The sequence below is a fragment of the Oenanthe melanoleuca genome, chromosome 2 (genome assembly GCF_029582105.1).
Source record: "Oenanthe melanoleuca isolate GR-GAL-2019-014 chromosome 2, OMel1.0, whole genome shotgun sequence".
Lineage (NCBI taxonomy): Eukaryota > Metazoa > Chordata > Aves > Passeriformes > Muscicapidae > Oenanthe > Oenanthe melanoleuca.
In genome coordinates, this window is record NC_079335.1 from 45,908,452 (window position 1) to 45,923,723 (window position 15,272).

At 41.2% G+C, this 15,272-nt stretch overlaps 1 protein-coding gene across 4 annotated transcripts in view; it reads left to right on the top strand.

Moving 5' to 3' along the window:
* The window catches only part of OSBPL1A (oxysterol binding protein like 1A), a 75,760-nt gene that overhangs the window by 28,205 nt on the left and 32,283 nt on the right, over nt 1-15,272 (top strand). For 2 of the 4 annotated variants that reach the window (XM_056483610.1, XM_056483609.1), the window contains exon 1: nt 1,346-1,524. The exons of the other annotated variants lie outside the window; for them this stretch is intronic. The gene's annotated coding sequence lies outside the window, so the exon portion shown is untranslated. Of the gene's footprint in view, nt 1-1,345; nt 1,525-15,272 lie in introns of those variants that run through there. 4 annotated transcript variants of the gene reach the window in all.

Here is a 15,272-nt window from a genome sequence, read left to right on the forward strand (position 1 = left end):
AAAGTCTGATATTAAAGTTGCCAGTTTCATTTGCGGATGAGGGGGAAATTGTTACAACAGTGGGTGTATAGTGTTAGTTAGTATTCCTTAATTGTGTTGGCATCTTGCTTCAAGCCAGACTAAAATAGCTTTCCTGAGTGGAGTATGGCAGAACATATGGTGAAATTGTAATTTCACCTTACTTGAACTTGAATAGTCTCAGTAGGTGTAATAGAGGCCTTAATTTAATCTGGAAGCATATAGATTTGGGCACAGAGGGATAGGATGAGATGTGAACTTGATTTTCCGCCATAGCTAGTGAAATCAGTCGGTCATGACGGAGAAAGTGTGATCCTGGAGAGTTTTTTGTCTTGGTATTTTTAAACTTCAAACTATTGAGTTCAGGAATATAGTGTAGGCTTTTAAAGATGCCATAATCTCTTCCTAAGACTTGCAGGTTTCCAAGAAGCTACATTCATTGATCATTGCTCTTCTTAAACCCACAGCATTTGGCTTTATTGTCCTTTATAAGTCAGGCCCTGTTATTTGCTGTTCAGTGTTGATTTCTAGACTGTTGTTTTGTTAGCATTTGAAAAGCAATATATATAACCTTGACATGTCTCATGAAATCTGGTTATCTCTAGAATTAACGTTTTCTCAAGCCTGGTGCTTTTTTATCCTGCTTCTTTAACGAGCGTTCTTTTTCCCTCTAATTTAAATTGTCGGCATACCAAAAGCTACTGCTTGATTAATGAGGAGGGGCTCCTCACTTCAGTAAGGATAACCGCAGTGAACGCACTTTTGGCTCTCCAGAAAAAACTTTATTTAGTGTTACTTATCACCGTGCTTTGGCAATTGTAGCATAATCGCGCAGTCCGCAGATGAAACTGCTAAAATAGGCAGCTTCAGCCGTCTCCCAGTTGCGCTGGCGGTGGTGCAGGAGCGTGCTCTCGATCGCTGCGTGTGCCGCCGCTCTCCCTCCGGCGGCGCGGCCGTGCGGGCTCGCTGTGCGCGGTGGCGGGGGCGCTCCCGGAGCCGGGAGAGGCGCGACCTCCCGCTCCGTGACGCCGCAGAGCCGGGAGCGGGGGGCGGGGGGAGCTTCCAAAAATAACCCACTGCGGCGGGGCTCCGTGCGGGGCGGCCCCCTCGGGCTCGGGAGCCCGCACAGCCCGCGGGCGGTGAGCGCCGGGCAGCGCCCGTGCCTCGGCGGCGGGGCGGGGGCGCGGCAGGGGCGGGCGCGCTCGGGCTGCCAGGCCATTTTTAGCCGGGCTGGCGGCCGGCGTGGCCGCCCCGCCGTTTGGGGCTGGTTTCCTCCTCCTCCTCCTGCGCGGAGCCGCGCCCCGGCTGCGCGGGGCGGCCGCGATCCCCCGCCCCGCCCTGCGCCGCGCCGGGGCGGCCGCGGAGCCCGCGGCGTGCGCTGCAAGGTGAAGGGGCCGCCCGGGCGTGTGTGCCTCCCGCCCGGCAGGTGCTGCCGCTGCTGCTGCTGCTGCTGCTCCTGCAGCCGGGGCGCTTCCCTCGGAACGGGGCTGCCCGGATCGTCCCGCGGTATGTCGCGTTCGCGATGGGCTGGGGGCTGCTGGTTGTGGCTCTGCTTCCTTCTTGACATTGGGATGAACCCTTCAGTGTCAAGCAGATGCGAGCACGGATACTTTTTGCCGAATAGTTAAAACCTGCGAGGGCAGAAGGGAATGTAACTTGGTTGCTTTAATCTGAGTATTTTCTCGGGCATTGGTGTCGGAGCCAGCCAGCACAACTTGAAACGTTTTCTGCAGTGACTTTGGCACAAGGTTAGTAAGTAGTGTTTCAAAGCAGGATTTGCTTTGCAATATTCCTAGCAAATATCAGAACCTACATTCCTAAAGCAGTTTGGTTCTAGTACTTTTTGTGTCCTGAGTTATTTTATGTAGTTGTAGGAGGAGTTGAACTTAAGGTTCTTTTCACGCTATTCTCTCCGCTAGATTTTCTGAATGAGTTTAAAATTCATCTCTAGTACTTGAACTACCTGTACCAAAGCCATGTGAAATTGATAGGAAAAAAATTATTTATTTAAAGAAATTAGCTTTTTCCCTTTTTTACCTTGCTTCTTCACTAAGCAGTGCTTAAGAGTGTAGATGAGTAGCTTGACTCTTAAGTTTCGCTTTTACCATCAAGGGTTATATGTAACAGTAAATTAAGGGCTCGTATTGCATGAGTGTAGAACGGATAGCAGTTGTAAGCTGGTTTCATTTGTAGTCTGTTTGTGGCTTTGATCTTCAGCCTTTGCAGATGTTGTCATTCTTTCTAGTTTTTTTTTTGTCTTAAAAAGGGGACTTGTTTACAAGCTGTTGAAAAGCCTTAGCTGATGAGATAACGAATTCAGGAAAGATTTCTTCGCTTTTTGCGTTAAATGAGTTGCATATTTCAGCTATGAAGAAATTGTCATTACAAATTAAGCTTGTCACTTCTGCAAAAACTTTTTAATATCAAAATACTGTGGGTCATAGTCCTTGAACTTGGTTATCTTTACCATGGTGTAATGTGCTGTCTCTTGTATGTAAATAAAAATGTGCACATGGTTCAACTGGTAAATACCAATCTCTGGAAGTTCAGTGCACTGCCTTAGTTTATTTCAGATTTCTTGGAAACATGATTGAATGTCTGAAGGTTAGATGTGTCTGTGTGTGTTCTTGTGGGTGAATGCTTGCATGCTCTTTGGCATACAAATAGTTGTCTTTGATATATTTCTGATTTGTCTTCTGGGAGACAGATATGAGCACTGTTACCACTTAAACCTGCTTCCTACCTTACTGTATTGTGAATGAGGGTGCCTGTAGGCTATGTCCAGATGACTCCTTAAAGAGAAGTTTTATTATCTGTTTCTCTGTGGGGGGTGCAGGTGAGGAGAGCAGTGATGGGAATCTGCAGTCAAGGGAGAAATGCTGATAAAGGCACCCTGTGCAAATCTGCTGGAGAAGTCCTGGCATCCATCAGCAGTCCTTTTCTTCCACCTGGCAATATCAGCAGCTACATTAACCTCTATAAGGTCTTGGGAGTCTTCTGGTGTGTGGGAGAGAGAGATGAAGAGGGGTGATGGACTCAAAATCAGAGAAGCTAAGAAAGAGATTAATGATAAGATTTCTGAGTTAGGTCTAGAAAGGGGATCATCTATTGGCTGGCTACTGAACTAGACTTAGAACAATAGAGTCTATAGTCCCTCAGGTGATAAAACCAGTGCCTTTGTTTTTCTGGTCTTTTCTTTTTGTGCTTACATACAAGTGACAGCCCAATTTTTTTAATTTTTATTTTTATTCCTTTCAGTCACTGGAGCACAGTGGAATTAATGTTGTCCATCCTGTTCAGCTCTTGCTAAAAGTAGTGGAGATTGAGGGGAAAACCTCACTGTGTCAAGGTCTGTAGGCAATGCCCTGAACAACTGGAATGCTGTTCAAGTTGTATGCTTGTGGAAAGAGAACAGTTTTCAGATGGTTGATGATTGGCCTGGAACACAGCAAGAGCTGTTTGATGTTGAGAGAATCAAGGTGTGCCTGCATAAAAGAAAACCTTTATTGACTATTGGTCAGTAACTGACTTGATCCTGTTTCTTCCCTTCTCCTCCAGATGAGTGGGAACATGCTAGAAATACCTAGTGCAACTTGAATCTTGTTTGAAAGTAACAAGCTCTCTGTGCTCAGATGGGCTCCCTAGTAAAGACTGGTATTTTTCCCTTATGCAGAGGAGTATAGGATATAAAGTGTTGTAGTATGTTATAGGCAGGGTGTATAAGAGATCAAAGATACCAACAGGAAAATAATTTGTTTTTTTTCTCCTGCTAGAATATTGGCAGTTCTACTCGTGTCTTGATGATTCTTGCTGTACAAATTTTTGCGTTCTGTATATGCACATATCTTTCATCTGGGCTGAAGCTCTACAGTGAAGATATTAAAGTTGGAATAACTTAATAATGAGATGTTTGTGGATGGCATAGTGTTCTTCCTCTGAAAACATTTTTTTTTTCCACCAGTATACTGCAGCCTTGCAGTTATAAGGTTAACTACAGATCTGTGAAGACGATGTCCTTACCAGCAGAGGCAGGAGTTTAGCAAGTCCAAAGTGTCTCAGATGTAGGGGAGTTAAAGAGCATAACTTCTTTTTTCTGAGATTTCCCTAGAGCAGCCAAGATGCAATAGGTCACCAGAGTGGGAAGTGAAGCTAAGCAGCAGTCCAGACAAAAGCTTTTTAAAATAAGAAATACTGAGTCTCCATTCAGGGGAAAGATAAGTAAATATTACTGCTGTTCTTTTATGAAAGGTTATTATGTGTGTTGACAGAGTGCTTTTTTTTGAAGCAGTTGATAAGATCCTTGGTCAAGTGCTATATTGGAAAGGCTTCTGGGTGAAAGATGGTTCTGGCTTACAGATGTTCTCAGATGTTACTATAGGATAAAAGGCAAGTGCTTCAGGTCTTTCTAGTACAGCAGGGTCACAACTCTGGAGGTTTTTTTTTTTTTTTTTTTGTGGTTTTGGGGGGTTTTTTGTTTTATTTTTTGTTTGTTTTCTTCAAGATTGCTGGTATAACATATCACCATCTACCAGGAAAGAGGTTAACTTTTGAAGGGTATGAAATGGCATACTGACTTCTAGTGACAGAGAAACTCTTCCTGACCTGTAGCTCAAAGAGCCTGCATGGAAGCTGATCAGACAGCTTGTCTGAAGGCATTCCCTGCTCCTTACTGTGTAGCCCACCTGGAAGCCCACTGCTAACCTGTTCTTGCACTTTCCACAGTGAGTTAATGCCTATTCAAAGCTTGGCCTGTAGATGTGTTTTTTGTTGGAGGTTGTTGTTAAGCAGCCTCGTGTAAACTAACTTGGAATCCATTCATGGGCCTCTGGGGAAACACAGTGTAAAAACATACTGGTTTGAAATGAGACTCCTCCTTAATGTGCCTTCTGCAGCTCCTGCTCTGAGGTTTTCTTCTAAGGTCTTGTCTACCACTTGTTTAAATACTTAATTTTTAATGTTGAGAAAACAGTCTTAGCTGAGGCTGCAGGGGGAAAAAACCAAGCAGCAATCAAGTTTAATGGAATAGTTCTTGATAGAGTAAGCTTCTAAAATATCAATTAGGAATTCTGTTTTCTATGAATGTATTTGCAAAATTATGCTCGTCTCCAAGCTGATGGAGACAAGCAGAAAAAGAAATGTGTGAGATGGATTTTTTCTCTAAATGTTTTCACTGCTTAGTGCTATGAGAATATTGTTTGTTTTCTTCTCACGCTTGGAAAACAAACTGGCATGAGAAGGGTGCACACTTTTGTTCTTCTGATGTCATTGTGATGTCATCATGTCATGTAAAACTGATCAGCTTGTTTTCCATGTTCTGGCTTAATTTGTACCTGATGTGTTTCGGAAGAATGGTTGAACAGCAGAGTTCTAAAACTTGTTTGCTCCCAGCCAGCTAGTGTATTGTCAGCTGAGGACTGGTAATATTTCAGGAAAAAAATGAAGCAGCAAAAAACTAGTATATAAGGCTAAACTTCTATGCATAGCACTATACCTATTAACTTTGTTTGCTGGGATTTTGCATGCAAATGTGCGAGATAATTGGCTGCAGTCACAGTCTGGCTGAGTGGTCTGGTTTTATGTCTCAGCTATATAAAATACCAAAACACCAAACTGGATAACTGTGGTCACACACCTTTACTAATTCTCTGGAGATGTATTGTTCTTCTTGACCTCTCTTTCTTGAAATTTAATTTATGAAAAATTAATATATAAGAAAGTAAGGCTTCTTGCCCTGTGTAAGTCTGATAAAAGCTATTTTATGAGAGTAATACTTTTAAAAATTAATTTCTACACATATGAATAATCAATTTCATGTAATCTATCTAGTACTGGATATTAACACATGCTTTTAGGGGAGACAGAAAATTTAACTCTTTATTAGGCATGTATTTTGTGTGAAGCTGTTTTAAAGGCAGTGTTTCTGGGCAGTGTAATTAACTTAAGGCTTTGTGTCACTTAAAGTTGTTCAATCACCTTAAATTTGTCATGTAGTGGGATTCTAGTATATTTTGGTTTTATCGGCTTCCTTAAACTTTAGCGATACCAGCTCTCTTGCCTTATGGGCTAGTAAGCTGTCCATGTGTAGCCTTCCTTGAATAAAGAAGTGTGACAGTCTAAACTTACTTTCTGCTGTTCTTTCTGGGTTTTTTTGGTTGGCTTATTTTAGTCACTTCTGATTCCATGAAATACAGGGGTCTTCTAGCTATGAAGAAAAAAATGGATAATTTCCATTTAGACACTATTAGTGCTTATGGGAGGGTGTGTTGTCTATTGTGTTTTGGTTTTTAACCTAAACATAACCAGGTCAAAGTCATGGTATTTCAACCAGAACTGCTTTTTTCACTTCTGTAAAAATTCTGGCTTGTTAGAGCTGATAGCATTTTTTTAAAGGTGAGCAGTTGTGGAATTTGACCTCTTGTCTGTTTTTTTAATGTTATGACCGAATGTGTTCTTGTTGGCCTCTCTCTCCTCACCCTCCTAGAAAGCCAGTAACTTTAAAAGCTTTATTTGTTTTAATATTAGTATACAGAAGTGTATTTGTTCTAATATTATACAGAAGTGCTTGCTCTGCTGTCCAGTGATGAAATGCCTTAGTATAATGCTAGCTGCTGAGTCACTGACGGTATCAGTGGAATTGGTAAATGGGCTGTGTTCAGAAAGTATTTACATCCTGAGAGTCAATCCATGGTGTTGTAGTTTTCCTTGAAGATACATGCCATGCCTGTTCATGAAGGAATGTTGGTAAACTCTTTCTCTATACTGCTTGTATTGTTAACATCACTTTCCTTGAAATGCAGCAATAATACACTTTAATAATAAATGCTTTCAGTATTATGTACAAGTGGGAAATAGCCTATGCTATTCAGGTTGGTTGATTAGCACACACAAAACAAATTATGTTCCATTTATAGTGAACTGAATGTTGCTGCAAAGAAATGGTGAGGTAGAGCCCCTCTTACGAACAGAGTGTATCCATTTGTGGTGAGCATCCTGATGAGTCCAGTACAAAGAAGATGCCTGGCTTTCTAAGCACAGCCCTCATCTGAACATCTTGTCTTTGGGAGTGACACCTGTGATGTGCATACTTTTCTTGCATAGCTTCATGTTAAACGTTTGTAAGGTAAATGTGGATTCTGGTTTTTTTTGAATAGGAATGTTTTCCCTCCTCTCATGTTTGTCAGGGCTACGTTATTAATGTTAAAATGGGGACATCAATTGAGTAACTCCTGGATCCATAGGTATGCTAGGAGACTTCAAGAATGAGACTTTTAGAACATACATATTCAAAGGAGGTCTGCAGTGTACCTTCATAATGTAAGGATGCTTTTTAACATAGAAGTAGATTGCAAACTTTTTCATCTGCTTCAGGGAGTTTTGTATTGCCCGAGCTTCACTGCTTCCACAACAAAATCTTGTTCAAATACATATGACCTTTAGATAGGAATACAGCTTCTTGTAATAGTGTCACTATTGCACATCCCTTTTTTTTGAGTCAAGAACTATGGTGGGAGAAACGATAGAGAGAGCAAAACTACTCTCATCCTGCCTGGATATATTCAGTTTAATTGGTCAGAGTATCAGCCTCTAGGCCTTGTGCAGGGCTACAGTAGCAGAAAAGCACCTGCAGGAACTTGGTGGGTTTGACCTGACAGATGTGAACTAATGGGATACCCATAAACAAGGCTTTTATCATTGTGGTGAGGAAAAATCTTGAGTTGTCGAGATAATAGTATACCTCTTCTAGGTAATGTGGTAATCCATGTATACCTTTCTGGAAATGCCAAGATTATTAATTGAGGATGTATCCTGTGCTATGCATCCAAATTGGATTGTGTGTTTTTCCAGTGAAACACTGTGCTGCAAGGTCAGACAAATCAAATTGAGGTTAAAATGAGCTGGCTGAGCCTTTCAGACTCTAAGGAAACCTTAGACTGCAGGCATCTGCATGGATAGCAGAAATCTAGTTTTGTTTTACCTGTATCTCCTCCACCTCTAAAGTGACTTTTTGGGCTAAGGCCTAAACCTTAATTTCTCAGAAGAACAAAATGGAAATGGTTGAGGTTGGAAGAGACCACTGGGGGTCATCTGGTCCACCTCCTCCTGCTTAGTCAAGGCCACCTGGAGTTGCTTGCTCAGGATCATGTCCAGATGGCTTTTGAGTATCTCCAAGGATAAAGGCTATATAACCTCTGTGAGCAGCCTGTGTCAATGCTCTGTCAGCATCACAGTGAAAAAATGTTTCTTGACAGTCAGAGGGGATTTCCTGCCTTTCAGCTTGTGCCTGTTCCTTCCTGTCCTGTCACTGACCTCTACTGAGAAGACCCAGGCTCAAGTTGTCTTTGCATCCTCCCTTCAGGTATTTATATAGATGAGATTTGCCCTGAGCCCTCTCTTCTCTAGTTTGAACAATCCTTAGAGATACAAATACTTAAGGGACAGTCCAGTACTGTAGTGTTAGAAAATTTCAAGGACCCATGTGTCAAAGATCAGCTGGTGATATATATGATCTGTGCTTTTCTACTGTTGTCTTTGATCACACATGCAATTTATTCAATCCAAAAAATGATGTGTCATTCTAGACTGTCAGATTCTGTTTCAGCCTGGGATGGGGAGAACACAGGACTTTCATCAAATCAAGTTCTCTTCTAGCAGCCAGTGAGTTCTATTAGAGAAGTTTGTAAAAGAGCTTCTTAGAAGTTTGATCTGGGACCTCTTCTTCCTCTGAACTGTAGTTGCTACTGGATTGCTTATAGGAGAGTAATAAATACACAGCTTAAGAGTAAATAGCTTTGCTGCAATATTCTTGAAAAAAATTCTGAAAACCCAGACAAACACAGCAACAATGGAAAGTTCCTATCACATAAGGGCAAAAGTATTTTAGGTTATTCATAAGGGGAAAAGACCTGTTCCACTAAATGAGAACATTTGGATTATCTAGTTCTGCACTGAATTTCCATACTCTAGAGCACATTTATCTGTCTGCTCTAACTGCTGGACAAATGTCTGTGTGCTGTACTCTGATTTCTGGAAATCTTTTACCCAGGGCCTGGCTGAAGTCTGATGGCTGTTGCCTGCTTAGGAGCAAGGATAAAACCTGTCTCAGAGGAAAATCATCCCTAAGAAGGGGCAATCTTCTTAATGCTCCAAGTCCTTCTAAAATCTGAAGTAGAAGTGGGATTTTTGCATCTGTATCGGTCTTTGAAGTCTGATTCTTTAATATTGGAAATGTGGGAAAAGTGTGTTCTGGGCTATAGCAGAAACAGCAAAGAATGCTTTCCAAGGTAGATTTTATTTGGAGATAGGAACTCCAGCATTGCATTGTAAAACTCACTGGTGATTTCTGGGCTATGTAACATTTTTTGCTTCTATTTGGTTAGTGTCCAAAATGAAATAAAAAGTAGCAAGGGAGACATCTGAGTTTTTCAGAAATGCAGAACAACTGTACATGCATGCATGTTTGTTTTGGAATTTCTTTTTTAAATTACCTGTTAGTTAGACCTCATTAATAATGAATCATTAATAGGATTCTCAATGCAGAGCTTTTAGAGCAGACAGCCAGCTTCAGAAGTGTTAATTTTTTTTGATAGGAAGCTGTTTTCACTCTGAGTCAACAACTGAGTCCAGCAGCACTAGTAAGCCAGTAAGAGCCAAGAAAAACATGGCAAAAACATTACATGCATTTGCCATAATCCAGTTGGGAAGAAGTGTGGGGGAGAGATTACAAAGGGGTTGATCAAAGTAATCAGTGGTGTATAGAAGAATACTTAAGGGAAGTAGTTAGATCAAAACTGCCTTAAGATCTATTCTCAAAACAGTCCTTAAGAATAAAAAGAAAATGTTTCCTGTGTACATTCTTAAGAACACTTGCATCTTAAAATCTGGTCTCTCTGTGAGACTAGCAGACTTCAAAGATGTCCAGTCCCTCAAAAGGAGAAGACAAAATATTGTCCCTACAGGATCTGAAAGCATGCAACAGTGTTCTGTTCTGGTTCTGTTGGCATCAGTATAATAGATCAGCTTCAATGAGGCCTTCAGTTTGAGGAAAGTTACTTGTGGCATATGCCTCTGAGAACATAAATGCTTAATCTCACTGGGGCAACAAAATATCCTTGGGCTGTAGTTTTTTTCTAGTAATCCTGTAGCTCTGCAACTCAAAATGTGCTTCCCAAATGGGTACATCACTGCAGATGTCATTGAATCTAGCTTGTTTGGCATTAGTATTGGCAAGAGTGAATAGCAGCCATATTTAATTTCAGCATTACTCAGAATAGAAACAATACTTCACAGAAAATTGCAAAATCAGAAGGCTTTTTCTTTGAAGTCCTGATATTTGACTAATCAGCATTATAATACTGGAACACAAGTGGAGACAGAATGGGCTCTGGAGACTGGCAACTTCTGCAGCTCTCAAACCTAAGTAGTCCTCATGACACTTACTAGATCACAGTTTAATTGTTTAAGTAAAATGTGAAAAATAAATACATTTGAGAGGAAAACGTGGAATTTCCATTGAGTCTCACTTTAGAACAAGCCAGTAAGAGCTTTTTTAAGTCTTGCCTGTGTAGAAACACTTTGAAGAGAGCAGTTTCTCTGATAGAAAAGCTTAAATCCAAGATTTTAAGCCAAAACCAGCCTTCTAATCTGCAATCAGCAATTAGTCTTTGCAGTTTGCTCATGTGCTCTTAGACAGGTTCCTGGCTGGGAACTGCAACATTCTCCACTGGTTAAAATTGCAGTGCTTCAGCAGCCTCTGAATAAACAGACTTTGACATAGCCAAATGTGGAAACAGGAGAGGGGAAGGAGGGCAGCAAGGTCCGTGTTGAGGAGGAAGTGTTAGTGTCTTAGGAGGGAGAGGTGGGAGGCAAACAGTCCTTGTCCCTAGCATGTGGCTAGTTCAGAAACTGTTATTTCCAGCAGTCTTGAATGATGAAATTTTATATTAGACATGTACATTGGGAGAAGGGTGCTGCATACTCTCAGCATCTCCAGCTTTTCCCTTGAATGGCAGTTCTCTTACAGCCTAAATGTCTGCCTGATTTGACATGATCCTGCCAAAGTAAGAGTTCCTTCTGTGTGGATGATAGCTTGGCTCTTGCTTCTACTTGTGCTTCTGCTGTATTTTTCTAAGTTTTATGATCATACCTCATCCTTTCCTTCATTAGCAGAATTTAATTATATTAATAAATCAAATACAGGGAAATACTACAACTTTGTGGTCAGAAGAATGAAATGTTGCTGTTCCAAATCAGCCCTGCTAAACTCGTCCTCTTGAACTTCAATGTGAATATTTGTAGTTGACTAACAATGAGCTCTTGTGTTCATAGGGGGAACGACTGAGGCAGTCGTATGACTTGTTCTACAAAGTCTTTGCTTTCTTCTATAGACTTTGGGTTGAGATGTAAGGGAACAGATTGCCAGGACTTTAAGTTGGTATGTATGGGGTTTGGTTCTTTGTGAGTCTTTCAGCCTTTGTACTAAAAGAATATGTATTGGTGTTTTCTGTATATGGATCTGAAAGCAAGCCAGCTGTTATGTTTGCCTTCCAAGTGTGTTTTCTCTTTTGAATATAGTGATCTCAGTAAGATGTGGTACACTGATGCTGTAGAGTCAGCTGGCTGGACTGTGAAGATGAAGACTGATGCTGTCTTGTGATACAGTAAATAACCCTTTGCCTATCATCAGTGAGCTCAGCTTACCTCCTTGATTAAGTGATCACATCTTGTTTTGCTTTTCAGTAGTTGCAGTAGCAGTAGTTCAAGTCACTTTCGCTTTCTAACCATGCTGGATTTAGGTCTGATAGATCTCTGAAGCCAGGTAACTGACAGGTTTATGGCACAGAAAGAGGGAAAACCTGAGCAAGAAGCAATGGCTGAAGTAAAGCATGACCTATTTTGGATCAGTCCTCTATTCCCTGGGATGAGCCAGGGCTGTGATGACGTTTACAGGACCTAGTTTACTCGAGTAAATGAAGAGTTAGGATGCAAGACGTTAACATATGTTTACATAGCAGACATTTGTCACAAGTCCCTTGTGCTTGATGGTGCTGGGGAGTAGTGAGTCAGCACAAGGTTCTTTGTAGAAGGGCTTGTGTGTAAACAGATCAGAACTCCAAAAGTTCTGTGTAAAATATTTGCATGCTTTAGGACTCTGGGGATGTGTTCATGAAATTGATGTGAGCTGTCACACTTGCAGTTTTTTTAAGTGCTATAGGAGTATTTGTAAATCCCTCACTTCTTTGTCTGGTGCCTCAAAAAACTGAAGCATACTTGAAACAATACATTCTGAAACTAGAACTGTTCCTGCTTTTTGAGTGTGGAAGGTTAGGAGAAAAGCAGGCTTATGCATATTTGTATCATATACTAATGTATCCTTAGTGGGTAGAGGTAAAAATCAATCCTTTTCTAAAATTTGTTTTCTTTCTTGGAAGTATCCTGTATTGAAGTTCACGTATGATTAAAACTATGAGAACTTTTGAAGTGAGTTCTCTTTGAGAGCATCTGGTTTCAATTTCCACTTTAGTAGCAGCTTAAGCAGCAATTTGGTACTATTCCAGGTAGCAGAAAGTCTTAACAGTACTTTTCATAGAAGTCTGTCCTGTAGAACTAGTGCTGCAGTAGCATGCTTTGAAATTGGATATTATTAGCAAAACATATAGAACTGTTCTGTTTCTAAACAGATAGATACACCTTGAGGAAAATACTCAATCTTTACATTTCTTCCAGTGTTCAGAGGCAGGCCTGACTCTCTATAAAACTTTTTAGTTCTCATTCTACATTAACGGATTTACTCAGCACTAGCTCAAACCGGACATCACAAAGGACTGGCTTATGCAAGAAGGCATTAGCAGTAGGGATTGTATTGTACTGACAGCAAAATTGCAACTGTATGAGCTTGTTAGAATAGACATGCATGCATATCAAACTCTGCATCGAGGTTATGGTTTCCACTCTTTGCATCAGATTTTTTGGTATGAAAATCACAGAAGAGGGACAGAGATCTCACTTTGGATTCCCAGTACTTTCTGTGACGGGTTTTCTGTAGTGTGATGTATTACAATGCAGTGCTTTGTAAGTTCTGACTTTCAGGATGGTATGTCCTGTTGGAGTAGCTAACCCTGGAAGCAATCAGCTTCATATGAATAGATGTAGTGTGAAATAAATGGCAGGTTTGATTTGCTTTATTTTATTACAGAAAGCATCAGGAGATGTTCACAGAAAAGGCTAGTTCTACTGTAGCAGTGTTTTTCTCATTCCTTGGTTATGTGTTAATTTCCATCCAGGTGTTAGACTAGCCCCTGCCTTCCTGCTTAAAACTTGCACCTCATTTCTGTGCTTTGTGGCAAATGTCCCATAAGAAATGACATTTTTGGGAGGATGGAATTTCTGTGGCAGTTGGACAAAGCCATTCACTTTGAAAACCAAACCCTCCTTTCTGAGCTGTCAGAGCCGTTGGTGAGGCGGTGTCACAGGCGGCTCTCGTGTTCAGCTTACTGCAGAGCAGGGTTGGTACGCAGTGTTCTGACATTCCAGCAGAGTCTGCCTTCAGATCCCCTCGTGGCTTCTCTGTGAAAGAGAAGGTGCTCCCTTTCAGCACAACTCTGAAGTCTCTGTTTTGGGCAGTCGTTCCTTACACTGAAGTTGAGAGCTTGAAAATAAAATTCAGCTAAACCACACTCCGGTGTTATGAAGGCTGTCCTTTCTCTCTCAGTCCAGGAGAAGTAGGATCTAAGGTATGCTGTCTTTTAATTTACTGTTCTAACGTTGAAAGCATGTAGCACTGCATATTATTGAGGTCTTTGTATTTGTTCTATGCCTTCCTCACTATATGTTTGGCTTAGTGTTCATTTGCAGCTGCAATAGCGTGTTGCTGAGATGATCGTTTATAAGCTGGGCATAGAGTGGTGTGATCCTTTCCTGCCCCACAGAAATGCCACTGTTGTTGTGCATTAATTTAAATTAAAGGCATCCAGTACCAAACAAAGCAAGTATTTTGTGTATTGTACTGAGATGTCTTCAGGATGGACAGAGACGCCTTGGTTACAGGCTGTGCTGATGTAGTTCAAGACTTCAGCCTTTAGAAAAGGAAAAAGGGGATAAAAAAGAGAAAAGAGAGTGGTTTGGTGCTTGTTACTGGTCTCCCACCTACCTAAGGAAGACTGAGGGTACAGAATGGAGTGGGACTGGTGTTTGTTACACACAGATAAGCTTTTTGATATTTTGGAATAGACATGTGAAGTTTCTGCCAGTAGTACACAATGAAGAAGTTAACTTTTAAACCATGCTCTTGTGCTTAGCAGGATTTCAGATAACATGGAAAGGCAAAAGGAATATCTGCAAATAGTTTGTTACTTTCCTTTAACAAAAGAAAGAGAAGTCTAATTGCTAAAATAACTCACTTCTACTATTTAAACTCACAATGTGGCAACATTTACAGGAATGTTATAGGAAGCTGTTTGAAGCAGATTTCCATTCAGTTAAACCAAAAGTGAAACTAGTTACCAGACCGTGGATCTCAAACACTTCAGCTGGAGAAGTACGTTTATAGAAGTGGATTGTTGCACTGACCTAGATACACTGACAGAGAACCACTAAGACTTCAGTCTGAGGTTATAGCTGTGTCTATAGCTGTAAGGATAATGATGGAGTGATTGTTTACTCCTGTGAGACAAGGGTAGATAGTTTCCATCAGAAATAGTAAATCTGAAGTTTGACTGTAATACCATTCTCTTTAGAGATGGAAGCATGACCGATATAACGTGTCATTGTCTAACAGTGTGAGCACAGGCCCAGCTTTATTGAAAGCTATTTGCTGTTGTGCAGAACAGCTCCTGATAAATAAGGTAGAAGGCCTGGCTAGCTGGGCATTGGGAACTCAGCTGGCCTTGTGCAGGGTTCTCTTGAGCACTCAGTGCCACTTTCTGTGTAAAGCTCAGAGGAAAGCTCATAATGCTGCTGGTGGCACTGGCATTGTGGGCACCACTGACAGGGATCAAATAGGTGGCAGCCATTCCATAGCTGGAAGATGAGGAGCTGAACCCAGCACAATTTGCCATCTGTCTCTCTCTCTCAGCTCAGGCACCACCATGGAAGGTACAGAAACCCTGGCTGTATTACAAGCTGTGCCTTACTCGTGCTGTCAATGAAATGATTCTTCCAGTAATTCCTCATGCCCAGACTGGGTTTCCAGAACTGTGTGTACAATAAGTATCTGCATAATTTTTGGTGTTATTTACTATGTTACATAAATATTTGTG